This window comes from Sarcophilus harrisii, chromosome 2, assembly GCF_902635505.1.
Source record: "Sarcophilus harrisii chromosome 2, mSarHar1.11, whole genome shotgun sequence".
NCBI lineage: Eukaryota > Metazoa > Chordata > Mammalia > Dasyuromorphia > Dasyuridae > Sarcophilus > Sarcophilus harrisii.
Genome location: NC_045427.1, coordinates 175,770,462 through 175,776,461, shown reverse-complemented (window position 1 = coordinate 175,776,461; position 6,000 = coordinate 175,770,462). Strand labels below are relative to the sequence as shown.

The window sequence follows — 6,000 nt, the reverse complement described above, 5'->3', positions numbered from 1 at the left end:
CTGCTCCATCATTTTACCTTGATATATATACTCTGTTTTAAATGAGTTTCTTTTAAACAACAAATCAGGGGAAGATGGCAGAGAGGACACAAGTTTCTTTATGATATTCTCCCATGATCCTCAGGTAATTCCAAAATCCAGCCAATGAATTAGTTTGTACTGGCAGAATCTACAAATATTGGGAGTGCAGCAAATTACCAGCAGAAGAAAATTTCAACAATGACCAGTAAAGGTCTGTTTTGGATGGACATGGAAGGAGGTGGCCAGGCCCAAACTGGCCGACCATGGACACAATCTCATGCTGTGCAGACCTGTGACTGGGAACAGACTCTGCCAGGTGGTGCAGATTCTGTGCAGCGGATAATATAAGGGGAAGATTCTACAGCAGTGTTAACTACACTGCACCAGTTGCAACACAGTAGATGAGCAGAGACATTATAAAACATCAACATAAACACAAAAGGTAAATAGTGAATCCCAAAGCATTGGAGTCTCACAGGACCTACCTAAGCCCACCTAGCATCAGGAGTGAGTCAGCATGAACCCAACACAGCTGCTTGTAGAGGAAATTTGGGGAAAAAAAAACCCTTGCCTTAAAAGCAGATCCCAACTTTTTTTTTTTAAAATGAGTAAAAAGGCAAAGAGAACTCTGAGCATAGATAGTTTTATGGAAAAAGAGAAGCACAGATTTCAAATCTTGAGGAGGCAAAAACCAGATCATTTCCACATGAAGCCCCAAAGGGTGACATATCACACAAGGCTCTCCTAGAAGAAATTATAAAAAATCTAAAAAGAGAGCTGGAAGAAAAATGGGAAAAGAAAATTAGAACTTTACAAGAGGGTTTGAAAAAGGCAACACAAAACAGACAGTGAAATGGAAAAAAGCATTTACCACATTAAAAGATGGATTTCACAAAATGAAAAAAGAAAACAACTCATAGAAAAACAAAATTTATGACATGGAAAAAGAAAATAACTTCTTAAAAAACAGAATTAGAGGAGTGTAAAATAATTCCATAGAAGAAAACAATTCATTTAATAACTCAATTGGACAAATACCAAAAGAAGTAAAAAAAAAAAGTAAATGAAGAAAATAACTCACTAAAAATCAGAACTGAACTAATGGAAAAGAATGACTCAATGACACCTCAAGAATCAGTCAAGCAAAACCAAAAAAAAAAAAATTGAAAAAAAAAGTAAAATGCCTACTTGGGAAAACAACTGACATGGAAAATAAATCTAGGAGAGACAGCCTAAGGATTATTGGACTGTATTTCTGTTATGGATATGCAGAACTGTATTAAGAACTATATTTCTGTTATGGATATACAGAGAGAGTGCATGTATGATTTGATTTTACTGGTTTAATATAAAAAAGGAATTAGAGGTAGAAAGGGGATTATACCAGAAAAGGGGAAAAGTGGAGGTAAAATTAAAGAAATTACATCTCACAAAGAAGCAAAGGGAATCTATCATATTTGAGAGAAAGAAGGGAGGGGAATGAACCTTGTATGAATCTTACTCTCATCAGATTTGTCTCAAAGAGAAAATATTAGACACATTTGGTTTACAGAGAAATTTCTCTTACCTTATTGAAAAATGAGAGGGGAAAGGTGAGAATGGAAGGGATAAGCTAATAGAAAGGAAAACAGAAATAGTAGAGGAAAGGGATAAGGAAGAGGAAGAGACTCAAAAGGGGGAGTGCTGCTTGAGGCAAGAGGTGCTCATAAGTAAAATAATGGGGAGAAGAAGGGGAAAAGGAAAGAGAAAAGTATAATCTGGGGATAATAAGACAGAAGAAAATAATTAATTTTATTTTAATAGTTTTAACTGTAAATGTGAATGGGGTGAACTCTCCTATAAAGTGCAAGCGGATAGCTGACTGGATTAAAAGCAAGATTTCTACAATATGTTATTTACAAGAAACACACTTAAAGCAGAGTGCTACATACAAAGTAAAGGTAAAAGGCTAGAACAGAATCTATTATGGTTCAGCTGAAGTAAAAAAAAAATAAGAAAAAAAAGGGTAGCCATCCTGATCTCAGATCAAGCAAAAGGAAAAATTGATCTAATTAAAAGAGATAAGGAAGGAAACTATATTTCTCTAAAGAGTACCAAAGATAATGAAGCAATATCAATACTAAATATATATATATATATATATATATATATATATATATATATATATATATGCATTAAGAAGTATAGCATGGAAATTTCTAAAGGAAAAGTTAAGAGAGCTGCAAGAAGAAATAGACAGTGAAACTACAATAGTAGGAGATCTCAAAAAATCTTGCTCTCTCAGACCTCGATAAATCAAACCACAAAAATAAACAAGAATGAAATTAAAGAGGTAAATAGAATACAAGAAAAAATTAGTTATGGTAAATCTGGAGAAAATTGAATGGAGAAAGAAAGGAGTATACTTTCTTCTCAGCAATTCTTGAAATCTGTCCAAAAATTGAACATATATTAGGACATAAAGACTGCAAAATCAGATGTCTACATATGTAGTAAATGAATTTTTTTTCACATTATGATGCAAGAAAAATTACATTCAATAAAAAGCCAGGGGAAAATAGACCAAAAAGTAATTGGAAACTAAATAATCTCATCCTAAAGAATGAATGGGTGAAACAGCAAATCATATACACAATTAATAATTTCATCCAAAATAATAACAATAATGAGACAACATACCAAAATTTTGGGGATGCAGCCAAAACAGTAATAAGGGGAAATTTTATATCACTAGATGCTTACTTGCATAAAAGGGAGAAAGATAAGATCAATAAATTGGGCTTGCAACTAAAGAAAAACTATAAAAAGCAAATTAAAAATCCCCAATCAAATACCCAATGTGAAATTCTAAAAAATAAAAAAAATACTTTAATAAAATTGAAAATTTTAAAAATTATTGAATTAATAAAACTGAGTTAATTTTGTGAAAAAAATAACAAAATAGATAAACCTTTAGTAAATTTGATTAGAAAAAGGAAAGAGGAAAATCAAATTGTTAGTCTTAAAAATAAAAAGGGAGCACTATCCACCAATGAATAGGAAATTATAACAATAATTAGGAGTTACTTTACCCAATTTTATGCCAATAAATTTGAACACCAAAGTGAAATGGATGAACACCTACAAAAATAAAGATTGTCCAGATTAACAAAAGAGGAAACAAATTAATAGTCTCATTTTAGAAAAAAAGAAATAGAACAAGCTACTAATCAACATCCTCAGAAAAATCCCCAGGTCCAGATGGATTTACATGTAAATTCTACCAAACATTTAAAGAACAATTAACTCCAATAATATTTAAATTATTTGAAAAAATAGGGAATGAAGGACTCCTACCAGATTCCTTTTATGACACCACCATGGTACTGATATTTAAACCAGGTGGAACAAAAACAGAGAAAGAAAATTATAGATCAATCTCCCTAATGAATAGATGCAAAAATCTTAAATAAAAATATTATCAAAGAGATTACAAAAAAATCATTCCCTAGATAATACACCATGACTAAATAGGATTTATTCCAGGAATGCAAGGCTGGTTCAATATTGTGAAAAATATTAGCATAATTGACTATATCAATAATCAAATTAATGAAAAGCATATGATTATCTCAATAGATGCAGAAAAGGCATTTGATAAAATCCCAAACCCATTCCTATTCAAAATACAAAAAATATATAGGAATAAGTGGACTTTTATTTAAAATAGTCAGTAGCATCTATTAAAAATGATCGGCAAATATCATATGTAATGGGGATAAACTAGGACCATTGCCAATAAAATCAGAGGTGAAACAAGGTTGCCCATGTTATCATTAATATTCAATATTTTATTAGGAATGCTAACTTTGACAGTAAGAAAAGAAAAATAGATTAAAGGAATTAGAATAGGTAATGAGGAAACCAAATTATCACTCTTGGCAGATGATATGAGGATATATTTAGAGAACCCCAGAGAATCAACTAAAAAGCTATTAGAAATAATCCACAATTTTAGCAAATTTTCAGAATATAAAATAAATCCACATAAATCATCAGCATTTTTAGACATCACTAACAAAATCCAACAGTAAGAGATACAAAATGGATTTAAAATAATTGTAGATCATATGCAATACTTGGGATTTGATCTGCCAAGGGAAAGTCAGGAACTGTATAAAAAAAAAAAAAAAAAAAAAAAAAAAAAAAAAAAAAAAAAAAAAAAAAAAAAAAAAAAAAAAAAAAAAAACAAAAACAAAACTACAAATTACTTTCCAAACAAATAAAGTCAGATTTATACAATTGGAAAAATATCTAGTGCTCTTGAATAGGTCAGGTAAATATAATAAAGATGATAATACTACCAAAAATAACCTATTTATTTAGTGCTATAATAATCAAACTCCCAAGAAACTATTTTACTGGCCTAGAAAAAAAAAAAAGAACAACAAAATTCATCTGAAAAAGAAAAAATCAAGAATTTAAAGGGAATTAAAAAAAATCAAATGAAGGTGGCCTAGCTGTTAAGGGATAGGTCAATTCTCCAAGAGTTTCCATAACTGTGGATCATAACATCTGAAGGAGTTGCAAGGCAGCCTTTGCTGACAAAGGTATTACAGACTGGGAATGAGATAAATTGGAGGCAGAGGGAAGAGGATTGAGGTCAGACAATGCAATGGCCTCTCAGTCAGAGAAGTCAAAGAACAGCAACTGCCTCAGTCTCCTTGTATCATCCTCTCACAAAAGGAGATCCATTCTGCAGGTCTGGGTTGGATCTCCAGCAGCCACTGTCAGGTGGCTCCAGGATATTCCAGGATATTCAGGCTCCAGGATATTCCAACAGTTCCTGTGTATTCCAGCATATGGTGTTTGAACATAGGGTATAAAAAGCATAAGAATTACAAGAACAACCAGAGCTGTTCATGAAAAGGATCCTTCCAGAGTTCCTTCAGTAACCCATGGGGAAGGAAAGGTAGAAGAGCCTTGGTAAGACTTTTTTAGTCTGGGTAATCAAATGGGCCAATACATCAAAGGGCCAAGCCAGGAGACTGATGAGAGACTTAAATGTCTGTTCTGACTATAGTCCTCTTCTCTGTTTGAAAGTTCGCCTCTATGATAAGATCAACACCTGCTATAACCATCCAGAAATGATAGTGCTGCTTGCATTCCTCAATGTGAGGACCATGCTGTAAGGGAAAATAACAGGAAAAAACCCAAAAAAAACAGGGAATTGTTAAGGGCCAGGTCAATTCTCCGAGAGCCTCCACAGCTGTGAATCATAACATCCCTGAATGAGTTGCAAGGCTGCCTTTGCTGACTTAGATGTAGCAGATTGGGCATGAGATAAATTGGAGGCAGAGGAAAGAGGAGAGAGCTCAAACAATGCAATGGCCTCTCACTCTTCTTGTATCATCCTCTCACTTGCGAGATCCATTCTGCATGTCTTGGTTGGATCTCCAGCAGCCACTGTCAGGTGGGTCCTGTCTATTCCAACAGTTCCTGGTAGTACAACACCTAGTTGTACCAGATCTAAAACTATATTATAAAGCAGCAGTCATCAAAACCATTTGGTACTGGTTAAAAAATAGAGAAGTTTATCAATGGAGTAGGTTAGGTTCAATGGACAAATTAGTCAATAGCTATCTCAATCTAGTGTTTGATAAACTCAAAGACCCCAGCTTTTGGGATAAGAATTCAAACTGCTGGGAAAATTTGAAACTAATATGGCAGAAAGTAGGCATTGACCCTCATCTAATACAGTATACCAAAATAAGGTCAAAAGGATTCATGATTTAGACATGAAGAATGATATTATAAATAAATTAGAACATAGGATAGTTTACCTCTCAGACCTGTGGAGGAGGAAGGAATTTGTGACCAAAGAAGAACTAGAGATCATTATTGATTATAAAATAGATAATTTTGATTATATTAAGTTAAAAATTTTGATTATATGAAGTATTATATTTGTACAAACAAAACTAATGCAGACAAGACTAG

The 6,000-nt window shown here is 32.8% G+C and overlaps 1 pseudogene; it reads left to right on the top strand.

Annotated features, from left to right (window-relative positions):
- Positions 1 to 219: 219 nt before the first annotated feature.
- Positions 220 to 6,000, top strand: part of LOC100916260 — an 88,903-nt pseudogene continuing 83,122 nt past the window's right edge.